This window comes from Phacochoerus africanus, chromosome 8, assembly GCF_016906955.1.
Source record: "Phacochoerus africanus isolate WHEZ1 chromosome 8, ROS_Pafr_v1, whole genome shotgun sequence".
Taxonomy (NCBI): domain Eukaryota; kingdom Metazoa; phylum Chordata; class Mammalia; order Artiodactyla; family Suidae; genus Phacochoerus; species Phacochoerus africanus.
In genome coordinates this window covers 89272074-89294762 of record NC_062551.1, presented here as the reverse complement: position 1 = coordinate 89294762, position 22689 = coordinate 89272074, and the positions used below count along the sequence as shown (strand labels likewise).

General features: G+C 47.0%; 1 protein-coding gene across 2 annotated transcripts in view; it reads left to right on the top strand.

Annotated features, from left to right (window-relative positions):
- Nucleotides 1-18804: 18804 nt before the first annotated feature.
- PHC2 (polyhomeotic homolog 2) overlaps nucleotides 18805-22689 on the top strand; it is a 111534-nt gene continuing 107649 nt past the window's right edge. The window contains exon 1 of one of the 2 annotated variants that reach the window (XM_047793152.1): nucleotides 18805-18885. The gene's annotated coding sequence lies outside the window, so the exon portion shown is untranslated. The remainder of the gene's footprint in view (nucleotides 18886-22689) is intronic. The other variant, XM_047793153.1, reaches the window with a different exon arrangement.

Genomic DNA, 22689 nt, shown 5'->3' with positions numbered 1-22689 from the left:
ATGCTGAAGGTGCAACAATAAAATAACTACTATATATCCTAATGACGACTTTTTGCCACTTTTGCTGCCATAGAACGTTTCCAACAAGCTATAGCCAACTATGCCGCTGTGTTCTCTCTCACACTCTTCCTCTGCCTCAATGACCCTTTCCTCCCTGGACCCCAGGAACTTTGAGTCCCAGATGCCTCCTTCCCCTTGCAAGGGCTCCCTTCACCCAGTCGTATCCAAGGTGAGAACAAAAAGCTTCCTTTGGGGAAGAGCGTCTTCCCATTTCCCTACTGAGGTCTCGGGGCCACTTTCTAGAAACATACAGGACCTTAGCAATAAGGTCCAAAAACATTGCCTCTTAGCAATAAAGTCCCAGAGGATGGAAGAGTGAGGAGGAAGGGTGGTGCCTCTACCAGCTGCCAGGAACCCAGCTGCTGGGGGAGAGGGGAGGACCCATGGGCATTAGTGACAGTGATTATGAGTGATGAGAATGCCTCCAGAGCCCTCCAAAATATGCCCACCAATCCTGTTGGTCCCCAGGGCACTCCTCACTTCTGCTCAAGAATGAGACTATTCCCACGGCAGCCCTGCCATCTAGCTGACTTTGGCGTTTTCCACACTTCTCTGCTGAGCTGACCCATCCTCCTGATCCTGATTTACACAGCTGCTCCTGCCAGAGCCAGCTGTTGTCTGTGATGCCTGCAGCCATGCTTCCCCGGGGCCTGAGCAAGGCCACTGCCTCCTGCTTGATTGCTGGGCATGGCATGCACAGCAGACTCTCATCTGTTGGGTGAGTACATGAAGACAATTGGGTCTTTGTCATCTTCTTTTATTTTGATCTGGTGCCTGGACCTTCCCGTGTCCCCACCCCTAATCCCCGCCCCCCACCACCAGGCCCAGCAGCTCCCTGAGCCCCCTAGATGATATACAGTGGCTGGGGGCAGAACAGGGGAGACCGGCTTCCCTTTGTGTTATACAGATAAGCTGGACACCCAGGGGCCTCACCAGCCTGCAAGGACGAAAGAGGACACAGTGTCATTTAGACACATATTTTGCTAGCTCAGCACTGCACCATCCCTAACTTGGATAACTGCTGGGCTCAGAATCATCACAAGGTCACTTTGCCCTTGGCGTCTCTGGGAGTCCCAGTGGTGTCCCTGAATGCATCTGCATTGGTCAAGGCCACTGCTCAGGCTGCCTGGACATCATCCAATCTGCCCTGGACATTACCCTGCACTTTACTTGGGCAGATGCTCTCATTGCAGGGCCTGCCTCTCATTGCCTCTTACTGATCTGCTGGACTGGTGGTCAGTGCCTGTGCCCCCGAGACTGGGCCTTTTTTACTTCTCTGAGGAAAGAGAAACTGATCCCCCTCCTGTGTCTTCTGCTCCCTTAGAGGGGAAATCACAATTTTGAGGTGGCACATTATTTAGAGAGACTATTGTTTTGTTTCCAACACCTCCTCTGTGCCAGGAACACCATCCCCCTTGCTTACTGGAACATCTCCTGGGTCGTAAGGGAGAACAAGGAAGGTTGCCCTGCTAGACCCTCCGTTCCCCAGTGGCCCCTCATCCCAGGCTAGGGGTCGAACTCTGAGTGCTTGTCAACAGGATGTGGGCAGAAGTGATGGGCTAACCCCTTGGTCTTACTCTTGGCACTATGGGCCCAGAAATGGGAGCTTCATTTTAAAGATGGTAGCATCCACCCATCAACTTGGGTCCCAGATGACTATGACTCCTTGGGACAGAGCTGGCCCTGCCAGCCACGGGCGACCCAGATCTGGACTTTTTATGTAAGGAAAATAAGCTTATATAAACAGCAAGGTCCTAATGTATGCCACAGAGAACTGCCTTAAATGTCCTATGATAAACTATAAAGGAAAAGGATTTTTTAAAAAGAAGTATATATATATATACATGCTTTGCTATGTAGCAGAAATTTGGGATTAGCATAGGCACACTGAGGTATACGGGATGACTGGCCGAGAGATACCTGCTCTCTAGCACCTCTACCCAATAGTCTGTGGTAATCTATATGGGAAAAGAATCTGAAAAATAATAGATTGTGTATATACATAACTAAATCACTTCATTGTACAGCAGAAATTATCACAACATTGTAAGTCAACTATACTTCAATAAAACTTTAAAAAATGAAAAAAGAAATTAACATTGTAAATCAACCATACTTTGATCAATCAATCAATCAACTTATAAATTATTTAAGCTATTGCATTTTGGAATTTTTTTTTTTTTTTTTTTTGTCGTTGTTGTTGTTGCTGTTTCTTGGGCCGCACCCGCGGCATATGGCGGTTCCCAGGCCAGGGGTCGAATCGGAGCTGTAGCCACCGGCCTACGCCAGAGCCACAGCAACGCGGGATCCGAGCCCTGTCTGCAACCTACACCACAGCTCACGGCAACGCCGGATCGTTAACCCACTGAGCAAGGCCAGGGATCGAACCCGCAACCTCATGGTTCCTAGTCGGATTCGTTAACCACTGCGCCACAACGGAACTCCGGAATTTTTTATTTTTTTTTTTTTTTCCTTTTTAAGTCTGCCCCACCTTAAAACCTAGGCTACAGGTTGAACTGGAGCTGCAGCTGCCAGCCATAGCCACAACCACAGCAATGCTAGATCCACAGCTTGTGGCAAGGCCTGATCCTTTATTTATTTATTTATTTATTTTGTCTTTTTGCCTTTTCTAGGGCCACTCCCGCATCATATGGAGGTTCCCCAGCTAGGAGTCTCATTGGAGCTGTAGCCGCCAGCCTAGACCAAAGCCACATCTGCAGCCTACACCACAGCTCACGGCGACGCCAGATCCTTAACCCACTGAGCAAGGCCAGGGATTGAACCCGCAACCTCATGGTTCCTAGTCAGATTCGTTTACCACTGTGCCACGATGGGAACTCCAAGGCCTGATCCTTAACCACTGAGCGAGGCCAGGGAGGGAACCTGCATCCTCATGGAGACTAGTCAGGTTCTTAACCTGAGCCACAATGGGAACTCCCGCATTTTGGAACTTTTTTGTTATAACAGCTCAGTCTGTACTTAGGTAATATAGCATTGACTCAAAACAAGCCATCCAAGGGCCTTCTAAATTCTCAATCACCCTTAGTCTACTTTAGGTCCTCCTCTCACAGCACCCTGTCCTTCTTCAAAGCACTATCACGACTTGTGATTACTCATTGTTTATGTAATGTAAGGGTCATTACTGATGGCCTCCCCAGCAACTGTCTCCCTTCTCCTCTTTTCATCTCACAGAATCCTGATTTCATCTAGGTCTTCATGCTTCCCTCATTCATGGTGCATGAAAAGATGAGCTAAGGCCAATCAGATTCTCTTAGATTTTGAACTAAGAAACAAATAATGAGCCACTTATCTAAAGGATCTAAGATGGAAGGTTCACAGCACAGACGGGGCCAGTGAAGCTACAATAGACCATGTGCCAAAACTTAGAATGGAGGTGCCAGGAGGCAGGAAAGAAGCAGGTATGTAAGGGGCAGGCAGCTTGTACCAGTGAGGAAGGCAGCGTCTGTCTGCTGAGGACACACCTGGACCCAGGATTATCACCCAGTTCCAGTCTCTGCTCTTGGCTTTCCATAGACAACATCTACAATTATCCCTAAAACAGATCATCTTACCCTGGGCGAGCAAGTGTGCACACCTGTTTCTCATACTCAAGCAGGCCTGGATAAAATAGTAACAGGGGGTAAACTTATTGAACAAATACTGTTCATTCTATTGAAGTATGTTTGATTTATGAGGTGGTGTTAGTTTCTGGTGTACAGCAAAGTGATTCATGTATACATATATACAATAATTTGCATCTGCTCATCCCAAACTCCCACCCATCCCTCTCCTACCCTCCTTTTCACGAGTCTCATCTCTATGCAACAAATATTTTTAACTACCTATTATGTCCTAGGCAGTAGTACTAGGGTGCTAGGGAGAATAAAGCCTCTCCCTAAAGATGGCCTAAAGCATCTCTCTGACACATGAAATCAACCGCCACTCGTCTCCCTGCTTATAACTCTCCAATGGCTCCTAACTGACCTCAGAATAAAGCCCTAAATGCTCATTAAGGGTTCAAAGGCAACCTTGCAGCCTCTATCTACTTTTTGAACCTCAATTATCAGTTCTCACCCCTCCCTTCCCTTTCAGCCATATAGGATCACTGTCAGGTCTCCAAGCGGGCTGCCTGTCGCCTGCTTGCAGGCTTCTGCACACACTCTTCCACCTACCTGAATGCGGTGAGAAGAGGTAAGAGGCAAGACTGAGGAGGAGGAGGATAATAACATTTACTGAGCATTTATATATACTTTACATGTGTTATTCTTTATCTTCATAACCATGCCATGAGGTAGTTCCTGTTTTCTCTATTTCAAAGATGACCAAAGTTTAGTCATTTGCTTCAGATCACACAGTTAAGATATGGCAGAGCCAAGCAGATAAGCAACGAGATCCTGCTGCAGAGGGCAGGGAACTATATCTAATCACTTGAAATGGAATATGATGGAGGATAATGCAGGGGAAAAAAAAAGAATGTATATAAATGTATAACTGTGTCACCCTGCTATACAGAAGAAAATAACAGAACATTGTAAATCAACTATAATAAATTTTTTTTTAATGAAAAAAGAAAAAGACCTGGCAGAGCCAACATTTGAACCTAAGCCTATTTGACCTCAAAGGACAGGCTCCCTAGGCTAATGGCATGCGGATGTTCCTGGGCCAGGAATCAAACCCACACCCCAGCAGCGACCCAAGCCACAGCAGTGATGATGCCAGATCCTTAACTTACTGGGTCACCAGGAAACTTCTCTCTGCCATTCTTGAGAGCTCACCTTCTGGTGGCAGACTTGGGTTTGAACTGGGGGCTCCAGCACTTTCTAAGTGGGCAGGCACTAATCTTACTGATCAAGTCATCCCACCTTACTGAGCCTCAGTTTCCTCATCTGTAAAAGGAGGTCAGCCATAGAACCTCCCTCAGAAGGTTATCATGAGGTTAAAATGAAAGAATGCATATAAATATAAAATGCTTGGCATAGTGCGTGGCAGTCCGTGGAGGTAGAGAATGTTCTATTAGCATCATCGATACCTTCTTCACTTAGGCAAATAGCTCTCTGTCCTATGTCCTGTCCAGGCTGGAGGCCTGCATCTTGTCATGGACACAATCCAAGGGCTGAGTCCTGCAGGGCCTCCTGGGCCAGGCCTACACAGATCTGTAGAAGTAAGCTCAGGCGGGCAGAAGAACGGCCTGTAATTGATCCCAGTTAGAGCTGGGCAGGCCCTGTCTTCCTCAGCCGGGGCCTCAGGAAGCAGGGCGCTGCCTGATTTATGTCCCTGCTGCACCGAGGATGACCTGGTGCCCTCTCTACGTGTTCCAACATCAGACAAGGCCATAAAACGGAATTGGTCCTGCACGTTTGTTGCTATCCAGGCTGCCTTGTACAGCTGCACCCAGCTTACTTAGGTCAATCCCCCGCAGGACCTGCCCCGGGAAAGGTTGGTGTGTGTGGTCACCCTGTGAGGTCAGGCTGCCGGGAATTCAGGGTCTGGATACTAAACGAACATCACAGTCTCATGTGCTCTCATGACTTCAGTGACCAGCTACGTGTGAATGACCCCCAATCTGCATCTTGGCCCTACAGGGCCCCAGCCTCAGAGCCAGCTGTCCAATGGCCTACTGGATGCCTCTCCCTCCATGTCCCATAGGCCCACATCTGAACACGTCTGGTCACCTCTCTGCTGTTTTTCTCCCGGAGGCTGAGGAAGCCCTTTCCTCTGGGGCCTGGAGCAGCATTTTTTGCACAACCCCCTTTTCAGCTCTGACCACACTGTTTTGTGATCAGGGCCACTTATTGCAGGTTTTACCCTTATCTGTATATCCATCTGCCTCTTCTAGTAGACTGTGAATTCCCAGAACCAAAAGACCAGATCTGCTTCATCTCTGTACCTCCCAGGGCCTAAAGCAGAGCCTGGCGCAGAGGCTGTGCCGCTAACCTTTGATGGATGAATAAGTGGATGGATGGATGGATGGATGAATAAACATAGATGGGTATCTTTCAGAGTAGCTTTTAAATAAAGAACAGGGCTTCTGAACAAGGGACCCCTGAAATCCTACTAGGAATAGTGAAATTAGATATTCACATCTTCGAACCAGATTAATCTTAAAACTGTGTGCTCCTAGTTCCTCCATGTTAGATGACTGAGACTAAAGAGGTAAACTGAACTTTCTGAAGCTGAACAGTGATGTAGAGGCAGAGCCTTGGACTCGCCCTCAAACCTCCTCACTTTATAGTCAGTAGCCTCTTCCTTTACACTTGCTGAGCCTCAGTTTTCTTTTTTTTTGTCTTTTTGTCTTTTTAGGGCCACACCCATGGCATATGAAAGTTCCCAGGCTAGGAGTCGAATCAGAGCTGCAGCAGCAGGCCCATGCCACAGTCACACCACTGGATCCTTAGCCCAGTGAGGGAGACCAGCAATTGACCTCTTGTCCTCATGGATACGAGTTGGTTTCATTACCACTGCACCACAGTGGGAACACTTGAGCCTCAGTTTTCTCATCCACAAAAGGGGAATAATAACAACATCGCCAGCCCTGATTTTTTTCTTTTCACTTTAGGCACTTAAGGTAGGTTGTATTACTATTCTCGGCTACTTGCTGGACTCTAAGTAGGAGGCTTATCGGCCTCTGCCCATTGCAATGAGACTTGCAATGCCTCTCTGGGGAAAGTATACCTCACTGCCCCCTTGGTGTCGGCCTGGACCACTGGCTTCCTTTAGCCAATGGAACCTAGATGTGATGTAGATGTGATGTATGGCACATCCCAGCAGAAGATTTAAGAGCCACTGCAAGGTTCGACCGTAGCAATTTTCCTTCCATCTCCAGACTGTTCTAGGAGCTGCTCCTTCAGGCAGAGACACAGAATGTGAAGACGCATAGAACAGAACCTCAGATGCCCTGCAGCTGTCATGTAACATAAGTGAGAAATCAACCTTTGTTGTCAACAGCCTTTGAGATTGTGGGGTGGCTTCGGCTGCATAGCCAGTACCAATGAATAAGCTTTTGCTTATAATAAAGACAGATTCACTGGGAGCATCATAAAAGGGAGGATGGGGTTTGTGGTAAAGGCATCCACCAAATGCATCAAACCCCAGGTAGTCCTAGGGCTACGTATTCGTTAGTGGTCAGGGTAAGCTGCCATAGTAAAGAGACTTCAAATACAAGTCATCAGTCAGCTACACACTGACCTCTCTCATAAAACAGTGCAGAGGTGAGTGACTGACCCAGGGTTGTTGGGCAGCTCGGCTGCAGAAGCTCACCCAGAGGTCCAGGTTCCTTCCAACAGCTGCTTCTGCTATCTTTATGGTGTTATCCTCATCTGCCCCACGTCCTCATTGCAGCCTGCAGGAGGGAGGAACGAGAGAACAAGGATAACCAGTGTTCCTTCATAGGATGTACTGAGAAGCTGCCCCCTTCACGTCTGCTCACGGTCTGTTGAGCAGATCTTACATGGCCATAGCTAATATCGGGAGGCTAGGAAAGTACCTTCTCGACCGGTGGCATGTGCTCTGATGAAAGGCCAAAGGGGCTTCCTGTTGGTAAAAGGAAGAAGGGGTAATGGCAGTGTTCTGGAGCCAGCTCACAGCAGCTCATGGGAGCCCGTCAGGTGTTTTTCCCCCACTTCCATACTCATTGATGGGACGTGCATTCAGCCTTCTGCGGTACTGACACCACAGAAATTGGCAAACACCACAAATCTGGACATACCCCCGTCCCGTCACCCCAACCTGCCAGAATAGCCTGTTATTAAACATTTGCCAGCACGGGGGGTAATTGATCACTTGGAAGGCCATCAGCAGACTCAGCCACAGTCAGGTCACATTTTCTTAGTATCTCGGCTGCCCTTCCCTCTCACTCCTCAGCATCTTCCTCATCTTCTTCTCTACAGGAAGGTCTCCTTGGTTCAAATTCACAAGCACAGCTTATCTGTTCTCGTCCCTTCCTTGCTGGAGGTTGTCTATGCCCACACTCGGGCTACTCAGCTCTGCCCGGGGATGGAGGAGCTGGACGGGGATCATGCGTAAAGCTGCCTTCAGCAGTACCAGATGCCGACACCATGTGCAGCTGAGTGAAAGCCCATTCTCTGTTTAGCTTGAAGGAGGCTCTCCTTAGGCTGTTTTTCTAATCTTCCTTTTGTAAAGAATATTTTATTGTGGTAAAATCCACAAAACATAAAACATATCACCTTAACCATTTTTTTTTAAGATTACTCTTCATTATTTATTAGATGAGATGGGAATTAAAATAGCATTTTTTTTTCTTTTGGTCTTTTTGTCTTTTTAGGGCCACACCTGTGGCATATGGAGGTTCCTAGGCTAGGGGTCCAATCAGAGCTGTAGCCACCAGCCTACACCACAGCTCACGGCAATGCCGGATCCTTAACCCACTAATCGAGGCCAGGGAACGAACCTGAGTCCTCATGGATGCTAGTGGGGTTCAATAACCACTGAGCCATGACGGACTCCCATCTTAACCATTTGTAAGTGTATCATGCAATGGCATTAAATACATTCCTAATGCTGTGCCAACACTGCCACCCTCCAGGTCCACATCTCTGACACTCCTGTACCGCTGGTGATGACATGGCCCAGTTTGGTGAAAGACACATGTACTAAGGGACCAGGAGGCCTCTGGCTGAGGCTGTGCCCTATACCACAAGTATATCATTTCATGTGATGGGATAGCAGTGATTTGAAAGAGACCTGAGGTCCACACCCAAGGACCTAGGAAAGGCGGCTGGATGAGCAAAGACAAGACAATCCAGGAGGAAAGAAAGAACATAGGCTTCAGAGTCGGACAGAACCCAGAACCCAGCCCTGCCCCTTCTCAGCTGGGTGACCTTGATCTAACATCAAGTTCACCTATTGCCACATTATTCATTCACACTGTGCCTCTGTGCAGGAACATTTCTTCCCTCTCTTTGGTTAATGTTGAAACCTTTCAGAGGCCTCCCATCTAAAAATGGGTCTTAGGGGGTACCCCTGTGGCTCAGTGGTAACAGACCCAACTAGTAATCATGAGGATGCAGGTTCGATCCCTGGCCTCACTCCTCACTCAGTGGGTTAAGGATCCTGTGTTGCCACAAGCTGTGATGTAGGTTTCAGATATGGCTCAGATCTGGTGTTGCTGTGGCTGTGGTATAGGCCAGTAGCTATAGCTCCAATTTGACCCCTAGCCTGGGAACTTCCATATGCCACAAGTGCAGCCCTAAAAAGCAAAAATAAAAATAAAAGTGGGTCTCAGAGTTCCCCTTGTGGCTCAGCAGGTTAAGAACCCAACATAGTGTCTGTGAGAATGTGGGTTCAATCCTTGGCCACTCCTCTCAGTGGGTTAAGGATCCTGAGTTGCCTGAGGCTACAGTGTAGATCACAAATGCAGTTTGGATGCTGTGTTGCTGTGGCTGTGGGTAGGCAGCTCCAATTCGACACTTGGCCAGGGAATTTCCACATGATACAGGTATGACCCTAAAAAGAAAAAAAAAAAAAGTGCATCTCTGCATGATTTTCTCCCACAGCACCCTGATTTTTTTTTTTTTTTTGTAGCACTAGTCAGGCTTATATGTGTATCTACTTCCTCTTCATTTTTCATCTGTCTCTGTGCTAATATGGACACTCCATGTTAGTTTTGTTCAGCATTGTATTCTTAGCACTAAGCATAAAGCTGCCATTCGGTTAAAAAAAAAGTGTTAAATGAATGAATGAGTTTTTTAAAATGAGTTATATTAGTTTACTTCTCAAAACCTAACTACAAAGGAGGGTATTTAAAATATCTAATTAGGCAGGGGCAGGAACACATCAGAAAGCATGCCAAGTATTCAAGTCAAAGTTTTAGAGCAGTGGGTATACTTGGAAGTCCCTGCTGTGCCAGGTGTTAACTTTTCAGTTGCTGGATGGCGCAGAGGTCTGGGGGATCCCAGTTGAGAAAGTGGGGTGAAAGGGAGCTGGAGGGGCACTTAGGAGGCTTGGAGCAACTATTGATAAAAAAAAAAAAAAAAAAAACATTTCACTAAATTAGCGAGCATTTGAGGCTGTACTGGTACAAACCAGCTAAATGTGATCCCTATCTGTGCAATGCAAGAACTGATACCCAGGAGTTCCCGTCGTGGCGCAGTCGTTGACGAATCCGACTAGGAACCATGAGGTTGCGGGTTCCATCCCTGCCCTTGCTCAGTGGGTTAAGGATCCGGCATTGCCGTGAGCTGTGGTGTAGGTTGCAGACGCGGCTCGGATCCCGCGATGCTGTGGCTCTGGCATAGGCCAGCGACTACAGCTCCGATTAGACCCCTAGCCTGGGAACCTCCATATGCCGTGGGAGCAGCCCTAGAAAAGGCAAAAAGACAAAAAAAAAAAAAAACTGATACCCAGCTGACCAAAAGGGGTGCTGAGTCAAGTAACATCAATCAGCTCTGGGACATGGGAGGAAAGGCAGGCCTGAGGCAAAGAAAACTCCTGAAGCTGAGGAAGTCCTAGGACAGAAGTGGCTGCCTTCACTTTACTGTTCCCACCCCAACTCCCAGCCCCAAGAGAGGCAGGCAAGTCCTAATAACCAGTACCAGGTGTGGGGGGGATCCAGCTCTATTTGGAAAGGGTGCCAGAGTCTGAGGGATTGTGAATATGAAGGAACAGAACAGGACCAGATGACACGAGAGAGTGTGGCTCTCTAGGAGTCCCTTCTAGGAAAGTTAGAAAGAGGGGTCCCTCCATCAAAGGCCTGGCCAGGCCCCGACTAGTGTTCAAGATCCTAGGCCCTTTCCTCTTCCATGCATTCCTAAAGTTCTCTGACCCAAAAACTCATTCAAAGAAGGGACAGAGGCTCCAGGGTGCGGCCAGGGGTCTTTGGTCTCAAGGCTCCAGACCAGGACCCTTGAATTTGCTTTGCTCTTGAGCAGCCCTTGGGAAATGGACTACTCGGGCATGGGAGAACTAGCTGCTGAGGGTAGAGCCGGCCTCCCCGGTGAAAACAAGTGATGCCCTATATCTTACCTCAACGCAAAGAAGAATTTATTGTAAGGATAGAGGGTGTGTCCTGGAATCCAAAGCTGGAGACTACGGTGGGGGAGGCTATCAAGAACTTCAGGACCTGAAGAAATCCAAGCATGGCCTTGCTCTTCTTTCTCACGACAGGCTGACTAGCCCTCTTCCCTGGTACGCACGGTGGAAAATGTTCACAGCCAACAACTCCGGCGTTGATATCACCTTCGTTCGAAAGAGCAGCCAAAGTCAGGCAAGTCAGCATGGCTTCAGCACCATTCCTAGGCGCTGGAGATGAGATGTGATTGGCTCAGCTGGGGTCAGGTGCTTGCTCTGACCAATCATCTGTGGTCTGGGTGAGGGGCGGAACCACAGGAGTGCTTGGCGGTTCTCCCTGCCCTGTGGAGGTGGAAGAGGAAAGGCCATTCCTAGAACAGGGATGCTGGGTCGGTAGCAGACAGATAGTACCCTCTTCATAGGACTTATCCAGTGTCACTCGGCTAGAAAACGGCACATCAGGTTCAAATGACTCCTACTATTTTCCTTCCATTTTTGCCCCATTTTACGGTTATGAAATGAAGGTCATTGTGCCCAGGGGATGGGGCTGAGGGGCAGATGGAGCACCAGAGGTGAAGCCCAGAACCTAGGACTCCAATAAGGGTTCAGGGAGCTGAAGTCAGGGAGTAAAACTTCCCTACAAAGACAGAAATATAGATCAGTGGAACAGGATAGAAAGCCCAGAATTAAACCCACACACCTACAGTTAACTAATCTGTGACAAAGGAGGCAAGAATATACAATGGAGAAAAGACAGCCTCTGCAACAAGTAGTGCTGGGAAAACCCGACAGCCACATGTAAAGGAAAGAAATTAGAACACTTCCTAACACCATATACTAAAATAAACTCAAAATGGAATAAAGACCTAGATATAAGACCAGATACTATAAAACTCTTAGAGGAAAACACAGGCCAAACACTCTCCAACATAAACGACAGCAACATCTCCTAGAATAATGACAATAAAAACAAAAATAAACAAATGTTAATTAAACTTAAAAGTTTCTGCACAGCAAAGGAAACCCTAAACAAACAGAAAAGACAACCCACAGAATGGGAGAAAATATTTGCAATGAAGCAACTGACAAAGGATTAATCTCCAAAATTTATGAACACCTTCTGCAGCTCAATACCAAAAAAAGAACAACCCCATCAAAAAATGGGCAGAAGACCTAAATAGACAATTCTCCAAAGAAGACATACAGATGGCCAAAAAGCACATGAAAAGATGTTCAATATCAGTAATTATTAGAGAAATGCAAATCAAAACCACTATGAGGTACCACCTTACACCGGCCAAAATGTCTGTAAACAGTAAGTGCTGGAGAGGGTGTGGAGAAAAGGAACCCTATTACATTGTTGGTGGGAATGTAAATTGGTGCAACCACTGTAGAGAAACAGTATGTTGATTCCTCAGAAAACTAAACATAGAACTACCATTTGATCCAGCAATCCCACTCCTGGGCACCTATTCAGAGAAAACCATGACTTGAGCATGTACCCCAATGTTCATTGCAGCACTATATACAGTAGCCAAGACATGGAAACAACCTAAATGTTCATCAACAAAGGAGTGGATAAAGAAGATGTGGGTACATATACATAATGGAATATTACTCAGCCATTAAAAGGAAAGAAATAATGGCGTTTTTAGCAATATGGATGGACCTAGAAATTATCATGCTAAGTGAAGTCAGTCAGACAATGAGACACCAACATCAAATGCTATCACTTACATGTGGAATCTTAAAAGAGGACACAATGAACTTCTTTGCAGAACAGATTTGAAAAACTTACAGACTTTGAAAAGCTTACATTTTTCCAAATGAGACAGGTTGCGGGGTGGGGGGATGCACTGAGGGTTTGGGATGGAAATGCTATATAATTTGGTTGTGATGATTGTTGAACAACTGTAAAAGAAAAAGAAAAATATTTGAACTACTGACCAAAAAAAAAAAAGAACAGTGCTTCCCAATCCTACCTTCCTTGCCAGACTGTAAACTGGGGGAGATTGTGTGTCTAGCATGAGTCCTGGCAAGTAGGTGTCCTTGGTAATTATTTACAGAAGGAAGGGAGGGAGGGAGGAATTGTGCTTCTAAATTACTCGTAGAGCTTGGTACAAAGAAAGATAACAATTATAAATAACATGTATTTAGCACTTAGTATTCTAAGACTTGGTGTGTATTAAAGCATTAATCTTCACACCTAGTAGTGGAATAGTATTATTCTCTTTTATAGATAAGATACTGAAGCTCAGAAGGGTGAAGAAGTTCAAGCGTGTTTCCTGGGCCAGTGGCAGAATCATTGCCAATCTAAGCAGCCGGGCTCCAGCGCCTCCATACTCAGCCACTGCACCGCACAGCCTCTCAGGGTGTCAGCAGCCCACGCTGACTTAGAGAATCAGAATAGCTAAGGGTAGGACCTGGGGATCTGTATTTGAACAGGTTTCACAGCTGATTCTGATGCACAGCCAGAGTTAGACCTAAAACTGTAAATCTGAAAATTAGCAGTATGCCTGGGGCCATGTGACTGAAACAAATAAGGCTGCTTCCATGCTTTTAACGTTTATCTGATCACGTGAACAGGAGGCTTGCAGAATAATGTTAACTGATTGTATCCCTTTAGTGAGGAGAGAACCCACACCCAGATCAATTGCAAAGAAACCTCCAGGGACCTGCGAGCAGAAGGCCAGCTCAGGAGATCTGCCTCTGAGACATTGTCCAAAGGGGGTCCAGCCACAGGCTGCTGTCCTCCAAAGAGCTGGGATTGACTGTGTACCTGCCTAGTTCCTGGACTTTGATCTCCCATCTGACCTCCTTCTCACCCCTGCTCTGATCTGACAACTCCTGCTGGGTTGACCCCGTCTCTGACCCCAGCCTGCCCCAGTTTTCAGCCTCACTGCTCCAGGCTGCTCACATGATGACAGCTCGATGGCAGGACAATATTCATATCAGCCACCAATAATGGGAGCAAGATAACATCTCTTCTAATAATATAGTAACTAATGGAATATTCGTGTCCAAAAAACCGTGACTTTCAGGGTGGAATTCAGGTATCTTAAACCAACTCTGCCACTCTCACTGAGCATGGGATGTAGAAACACTGAGAAATAAATAGCCCTTGGTACTAACTGGAGCAACGTTCTTTCATGCTTTAAACAAATGATTATTGAAAGCCAATTCCATGATGCTTTCTGTGTTAGCACTGGGGGCAAAAAAGATGAACAAGACATCTTGTTCTGCCCCCAAGGAGTTCCTTATGATGAATTCTGCTGTTGGATTCAGAGAAGATGATGCTTCCAAGATTAGCCAATGAATGGGACCAAGGAAAAGAAAGGCTGCAGGATTGCACTTTCAGAGATGGGATGCTTCTAGATCTGTCTGAGGTTCCAAAGTCTCTCAAATACTGGACCAGTCTGTGGAAGCCTGGACAAGCTGGTAATGATCCTCAGAAACACAACATACCTTTTAAAAACCTAGGATCTTTGTGAGAGTTCCCATTGTGGTTCAGCAGTCACTAACCCAATTAGTACCCATGAGGACATGGGTTCCATCCCTGACCTCGCTCCATGGGTTAAGGATCCGCTGTTGCCATGAGCTGCGGTGTAGGTTACAGACCCAGCTCAGATCCCCTGTTGCTCTGGCTGTGGCATAGGCCGGCAGCTGTAGCTATGATTCGAACCCTAGCCTGGGAACTTCCATATGCCTCAGGTGCAGCCCTAAAATGCACACAAAAACAAAAACAAAAAACCACCTAGGGTCTTTGTAGATATAATCAAGTTAAAATAAGGACATACCAGATTAGAGTGGGCCCCACTCCAAAAGACTGGTGTCCTTAGGAGAAGAGGGAAATGTGGACACAGACGCACAGGGAGAATGCTGTGTGAGGATGGAGGCAGAGATAGGAGTGATGCACTCACAAGCCAAGGATTGCTGCCAACCACCAGAAGCTAGGAGAGAGGCACTCAATAGATTCTCCTTCTGAGCCCATAGGAAGGAACCACCAAACCTGCACCAAACCTTGATTTTGGATGTTTGGCCTCATTGAGCACATTCATGATGTTTTAAGCCTGGTTGGTGGTATTTTGTTAAAGCAGCCCTAGGAAACTCACATAAATATGCAAAGCCATTATTTGGAAATCACCCCACTGATGGATGTTAACAGAGCCCTAAAAAGCACCAGAGCCCTGACTTCTCTCCAGATGTTCACAAAGAAGAGTCATCATTGTGCCTCTTTGAAAAAAAAAAAAGAAGAAGCAGCAGCAGCAGTGGCCTGACTCCCCCAAGGAGGAAGGAGGAAGAACTTCCACATGATTATTTAGCAGGAAGAGGATGCTAGGGGATGGAGAGGAGGGTTGCCAGCTGCTTTTCCTCCCCACTGCGGACAGACCAAGAAAGAAAGGGGCTTTCATCATTATCAGAGGATATCACAGTCATTTACTTTTGCTCGTTCAGTAACTACATGTGAAGCGGGGCTGTGCTGGGCACCAGGGGAGAGTGTGTGTGTGTGCATGGGGGCAGAAAGGCTGAAGAAATACGCCACATATTCCCTGAGTTCTCTGAACCAAGCTGGAGTGGGTGGCCTGTGGCAGGTGAGCAGCATGGACTCAGGAATCAGACAGTCCCGGCTTGACTCCCGGTTCCGACACTGACTGCCACTGAGATCTTGGAAGAGTTACTTGATCCCCCGCCCCCCACCTCCCCGGAATCTTCATCTTACTGTAAGTATGAATGAAGTAAGATGATGTATATAGTACAAGGCCAGAGTAAGTGCTCAATAAATGTTTGTCCTTTTCATTGTTGGAGTGCAAAGATGTTCACCAGAAACAGCTCAGTAAGAGAGCAAAGTGATGATGATCAAGCAGGACCTCTGTCCATTTCAGGTCCTCATCCCCTCTTACCGGGTACTATTTGATTGAATGCTCAGAACAACTCCAGGAGGCAGTTAATCCCATTTTACAAACGGTATAACTCTGGTTCAGGGATGAAAAGTAACTTGGCCAAGTTCATGGAAGAGGGAATGTGGCAGTGTCTGAATTCAAGCTAGAGCTCGCAAGTCCATATACTTCCTACTGCAACTCAGGGGGATGAGGGGCAGCACTGAGTTGGGAGAGTGCCCAGAGCACTTAGCTTAAGACTGTGGTTCTCTCTGTAAAAAGTATGCAGGTTTTATTGGATTTCTATGTTGATTCTGTTTAATTAGCAGCTGTATCTCTAGGGCTTATTCTTGGGTGTTCTAAACACTTTGTTAGCAACTCTTTTATCTTCATAAGAGCCTATAAGGTGAGCACGGTATTATTCCCACTTTGCAGATGTGGAAACTGAGACACAGAGAGGTTAAGCTTGTTTCCCACGGTCACACAGATAGTGAATAGTGACAGCAGGATTTGCACTTGCTTCTTCAGCTCCAGAGACAACACTCTTAATCATTGTTCTATCCTGTCCTATCTTTTGCGGGGGAGGGGGGGGATGTTGGCTGTTGAAGTGTGTACATGGGGGAAGGGGAGAGGATTAACACCCACCACCATAAGCCACCCTTTGGTGCTATTGCTGCAATAAGACCATGAGTAATTTGACCCTATAAGGTGAATGGCAGGATGGGGGCTGTTTAGCCCTGAGAATCTCTGAGTCAACAGCTTCTCATCCCTGGCCCACTTCCTGAAAACTCTTTGCGCCTGAGCTTTGGAAACCCTTTGAGCACAAAGAGCTCATTTCCTGTGCCCAGGAAGGATGGGACAGTTCCTGATGACAGCTCATCTCCCTCATTAAGGCACTCATAAAAGTGTTTCAAGAAGCCTGACTTATGGCTCCACTGTTTGTCAAGATCCCCTTCTGCGAGGAGCCACTCCGGTAATTTGGTGCTAGGAGATGTGCAGGAGAAACGAGCTCCTTTGAGTCCCAGAATTATTTATGATCCTAAGAAGAGAATGTCATTTGGAGAGATAACAAGCTTTCACCGGCACAACAGGCTGTTTAATATGCCACAAGGGATGAGAGACAGCTCCAGAATTCCAAAGCTGGCTAGGAAACCTTAAGAGATTCTGTACATGTCTGTCATCTGTTCCTATGAAAGCTCTTATGTCAATAACAGCTAGTGATTATGGAGGTTTTATCTCTCAGCCAGGGCTTGTGCTAGATCCTTTTTATACATTAATTCAATTCTCACACCATTCCTATCCTATTTTACAAATGAGGGCATTGAGACACAGAGAGGTTAAGTAACTTGCCCAAGAGCACACAGTGAGTAGCCAAGTCAGAATTTTAACCCAGGTGGGTTTGCCTCCACGTTTGGGCCCTTGAACAGCCAACATCACAGCTTAGGAGGAAACTGTATTTAAAGTCAGCCCAATAAAGTGAAATGCACAGATATTCAAAATGACATTTGATAATCCCTTAAAACGCCTATAAAGTTGAATATATTTGATTTGAGGCATTATTTTGTCCAATAATTAGAAAACCACTGAGCTAAACTAAAGGAAGGAGAAGGAAAGTCTATATGCTGATGCATAGACTTTTAAACTATTCTGCCTTTAGGCTATCAGATCTCTAGGGGTAAATATGAAGAGCCAAGAATTATAGAGTGTCCTTAACCCACCTGCAGGGGTGACTCTATTTTCTTTCAAAATTTAGCCTCTGTGGCCTTGACACATATCACTTGTCATGCGTGTGATATTTTGCTGGATGGTCACATCTTAAGACAGGAGAGAAAGACCTCTTAGAGAAGGGGTTCTGAAGTCCAAGTCTAAATTAAATTAACCTGTTACAGTGAGACTCCATGAGACTAGCTTGGGAGCCACATAAGCCCGGATTTGAACTCCCATCTTCTACTTCTTAGCTGTGTAACCTTGGGAAATCTTCTTAAATTCCCCAAACTTCAGTTTCTTACTGTGTAAAACAGTTATAGCAATACCACCACGTTGAGAAGATTGAATTTAAAAATTTACAACTAGCAGGCTTGAGTGTAAATCACAGTAGTTAAGCACTAGGCTCTTAATAGCTGTTTAACAAAAGGCAGGGCACCATCACCTCTCTGAGCCTCATTTCGCCTCATCTGCAATATAAGCATAATTGTTCTGCCTACTAACTTCAAAGGTCATCGTGAGGAAACACTAAAGCACGTACAGAGTGTCTATGAGGATTTTCTCAGCGGCTTGGTGTACCTGGAATTGTGAGGAGGTGCTAGGAGACCCCTGGTGGAGAAACTAACTCAGGAGCGACCCGAGCCCCAAGTCAGAAATGGGCTCAGATCTCCACTTTTGTCATTTAGTGTGGGTGTGTGACCTAGGGTGAGTGGCCTACCTTCTCTGAGCCTCCTCTTTCCCTTCTATCAAGTGGGGTTAAACATCACAGGGTCATCTCGAGAATCCTATTCTGTAGAAAAGTGTTAAACATGTGGCAAATGTATAAATGTTTGCTGAATCTCAGTTCCTCTGGGGGGAACCAAATTCAGTCTATCTCCTTCCGCGAGGTGGGAAATATGCAGATGCCTCCACACGTATCTCAGGTAGGAGCGATGCTCTGTGCTTCCCCACCCCCCTCACCCGTTGCCATGGCCACCGGTTCAGGGCAGCACCTGGGCGTGTTCAGCCCAATCCCCGCCTTTCTAGAGTGACCATTGGCTGGAGAAGCCACGTGATGCACGTTGGTATGCTAATATATGGTAATCGCCCCACGCTCCTCCTCCCCGGGCCTTGGCCGAGTAGCCAGCAGGGTGCGCGGCGCCGAGCCGAGGGGGCGGGCTGAGGGGCGGCCCCCGGGAGAGAGCGGCCAGGTGGAGGAGGAGCGCGAACGCGACCGCAGGTAACGGGCGGGCGCGTGCGCGCTGGGGCCGGCTCACGGCGGACTGGCAACGCGCGGGGCACTCGGGCCGCTGCGCTGCCGGCTTAACCCTTTGGGCACCCAGCTGTCACCGCTGGGCCGGGCCGCACGGGGCGGGGCGGGGCACTGCCGTGGGCTCCGGCAGGCAGGCGGACGGCGGCCTGACCCGGGATCCGCGGCGTGGGGCCCGCGCGAGGGCCGAGCAGCCCGAGCCGGCGGATCGACCCGCCGCAGCACGCCCGGGGGCCGGACCCAGTCTCAGGGAGGGCTGCGGGGCAGCTTCGGGGCCGGGGCTCGCGGGAGGCTACGGGGAACCGGCTGGAGTACCGGCACTCACACGGTTTCTCGGGGGGCCGAGCCCCTCCCGCCCAGAGGCCTGGGCCTCTGCAGCCCGTGGCCTTGCGCGGCCTGCGTCTCCTCCGCGCATCCCGCAGGGTGCGAGGAGACCCCAGAGTCGGGCCTGACCTCGGCGCCCCCTCTCCAGCCGCGGCCTGACAGCCCAGACCCCGGCACTATTGACCCGAAGTCAAGCTGGGGCCCCAGTGGGACGAAGGCAAGAGTGGTGCTTAGGAGACATCGGCCAAGGGACGCGGGGATTGTCGGCGGACAATCCCCTAAAGGAAAAGCAGACTCCAAGATTTGCCAGTATGGGGAAGGAGAGATGCCCAAGAAAGGCACTGGCCCCTTATTTTCTGTGCTGGGTGATGACTTGACATTCATGGGAAAATGTCACAGCTGGACACCTGGATCAGGTCTGTCATGTCCAGAGGAAGCGGCTGTTCTGCGTGAGTTTCTAACAGATTTCTTAAAAGGCCAGGTTTAAATTCATTTTACTCCCTCACCCTCCTCCTAGGCCTGCTACAGAAGTGTGTTCTTTTAATTATCCACCGCCACCCCCCCCCCACCACCACCAGTTCACTAAGATTGGTGGCAGCTTTAGGCTTACAGTGTAATTTAGCTTTCACTACAATAGAAATGGTAGGATGGGCCATGTGCCACTAATATTAAGCTTGCCCTGGGAGCTTCTTGGAGGAAGTGTGTGTGTATGTGAAGTGGGGGTTGGGGTTGGGGGTGTTTCTATTACCAGGGCAGATGAAAAATTGGCTAATGTAATAAAATTCATTAAGTAAAAAAAAAATGGCTAATGTGCCAGTGATATCAATAGAATTTCTTTTATGGATCTAAAGTCTTTTCTTCTAAAGCAAGGAAAAACGTGAGTACACATGAAAAGTACCAGAAACCAATTTGATTTGTGCAAGTGAAGTGCAAATTGCCCTTTCATGTTGCTCTTGATGTCTTTTATCACACAACCACAAACACTTGCTCTATGCCAGGCACTCCGCTAGGTCCTGGGGATGCAAAGATGAATAAGATAATTAGTCCTTGTTCTCAAAGAAGTAGTGGGAGAGATGGAAATAAAGTTGCCAGTAAAAGTGATAACAGCATAATAGATGTGTCTATAAAGAGCTGTGGAAGCACAGAGGAGGGAACAATTAGCTGTTTGAGAGGATCAGGGAAGGCTTTCCAGAGAAAAATACGTGTAAGTAAGGTCTTCAAGGATGAATAGGAGTTCGCCTGGTAGAGAAGATCAGGAAGAACAGGAAGGGCAGCCAAAGCAGAGGACACTGAATATAGACACTTAAAACAGTTTGGTATCTCAAGGCCGTGGCTTTATGTTGCAGCCGTGGCCTTTTTCCTTTCTCAATACAGTAACCTAGAATATCAATTCCCACCACATTTTCCAGGGATAGTTTCTATCTTGTTCTCCCACATTTTCTCCTTGTTTTTTTTTTTTTATTTATTTATTTATTTATTTATTTATTTATTTATTTATTTGAGATTCACTTCTGGTCTGTGTCACTCACATCTTTCCAAGAACGGTCCAACCATATGGAGATGGGAAAGGGGTGGTTTACGGTGGCTCCAAGATAGAGGGCTGGAAAACCGGGCATAGGTGTGCACTAGAGGCATCATCCCAGGAGGGCAAGCCTAAACCATACAGTGAGGGAAGCCTTGCCAAATGTCAAGTCTGCAAGATCAGATCTGTGAGACCTTGGGAAACGAGCTAATCAGATCAGAAGCTGGAAGGATCTGGACTGGTATGTGGGTCAGGACAAGCAGTTCAAGACTGAGATCATGACTCATGGAGAGATGGGGGAGCCCATTGTGTAGAGCAGGCCTGTGCAGGAAAGGACAGCACTGTCTTCTCAATAGAATATTTCCAATACCTCCTTTCTGTTCTTTCGCCCTCTTTACTGCTGGCCTATTTTGATCCAGTTTCCACTCATGACTCACTTTTGCTAGGCTTCTCTTACTGAGGTCTCAGCTACCAGAGCAGAGAGAAAATCCTGTTCTGCTGCCTTAGCATCCACCTCTAGAACTATAAATAGTCCATTTTATTTCGTAAGCCATTAACTAGCCAGCCTGTTTTCACCTCCTGACCATTCAGAAACTGAGCAAAGATGGGCCCAGAGGTGGTAAAGGAGACCTCACCCCTCAAACTCATCTATTGTCTGACTCAGATAAAGGCGTTTAGCTTTGCTCAAACCAAAACTTATTTTTAGAATGGATTGTGGTGAATTTTTGGCAAATCCCCGGTCTTGAGCTCTCTTACAGATCAATCCGGGTAAAGAAGGTGACACTGGGGGGCTATGCCTGATGTGCTCTGCTGAGATTGACAATTCTGTGAGTGCTGGAGAATCATGGGTGCTATTTAAGCAGTCTTCTCAATCAGCATGTTTACTGAGCACCTGCTTGTGTGTAAATACTGTGCTGTGTTTGTGCTTTGGAGACAGGAAAATGAGAGAGGTGGCGTAGTCTGAGGATTATTCTCAGCTAAGCAAGGATTCTGATCCCAGTTCTATCCATGACTTGCCGCCTGATTTGGGTGTGTTATTTGACTTTGTTTCTTCATCTGTAATAATGCCACCTCTTCATACGCTTGTGAAGATTAAACATAAAGCAGTACTTCACTAAATTTTCAAAGTGCTAAACACATGGTATATTATAGGAGTTGAAGAAAGAGAAAGATCACCATGGGCTATGATTGTCTAGGAAGGCTTTTTTTTCAGAGACATGGCGAATTTTGTTATATAAAGGAAAGTGGAAGGGCTTTCTAGACAGGAATAATAATGTTCAGAAAACACAGGACTGTGGGAGTTCCCTCATGGCACAGCAGGTTAAGGATCTGATGTTGTCACCTCAGCAGCTCAGGTTGCTGCTGTGACGCTGGTTCAATCCCTGATCTGGAATTTCCACATATCATGGGGCTCCGCCAAAACAACCACCACAACCACAACCACAACAACAAAACACCACAGGACAAGAACACGGAAGAAAGTTTTCCGGGATCAGTTGATGAGCTTGACCAGTCTGGCAAGATCGGAAAGTTAAACTAGAGAAGTAAGATTGGAGGCGTTTGTTGAAGCCGGATTTTAACGGGTATTAAATGCGGAACTAAGGAATGACTTTATTCTGTATGATGGAAAGTCTGAAGATGTTTGGTTAGGGATGTGTGGGGTTATAAAAAGTAGTATTTTAAGAAGATTTTCAACAACAATGTGGAGCATAAACTTTAGTAGGGATAGAGAACCATACAACCAGTTAGCAGGTTATTGAATAGTTTAAGTATGAGGGGATAAGGAATTAAATTAGGGTGATGGCAGTGAAAATAAGTATTATAAAAGAAACATCAACAGGGCTCTAGGACTGATAGATACGGAGGACAAGAAATAAGGAGGAATCAACTGTAGCCTTGAACTTGGGTGCCAAGATCAACAGAGATAG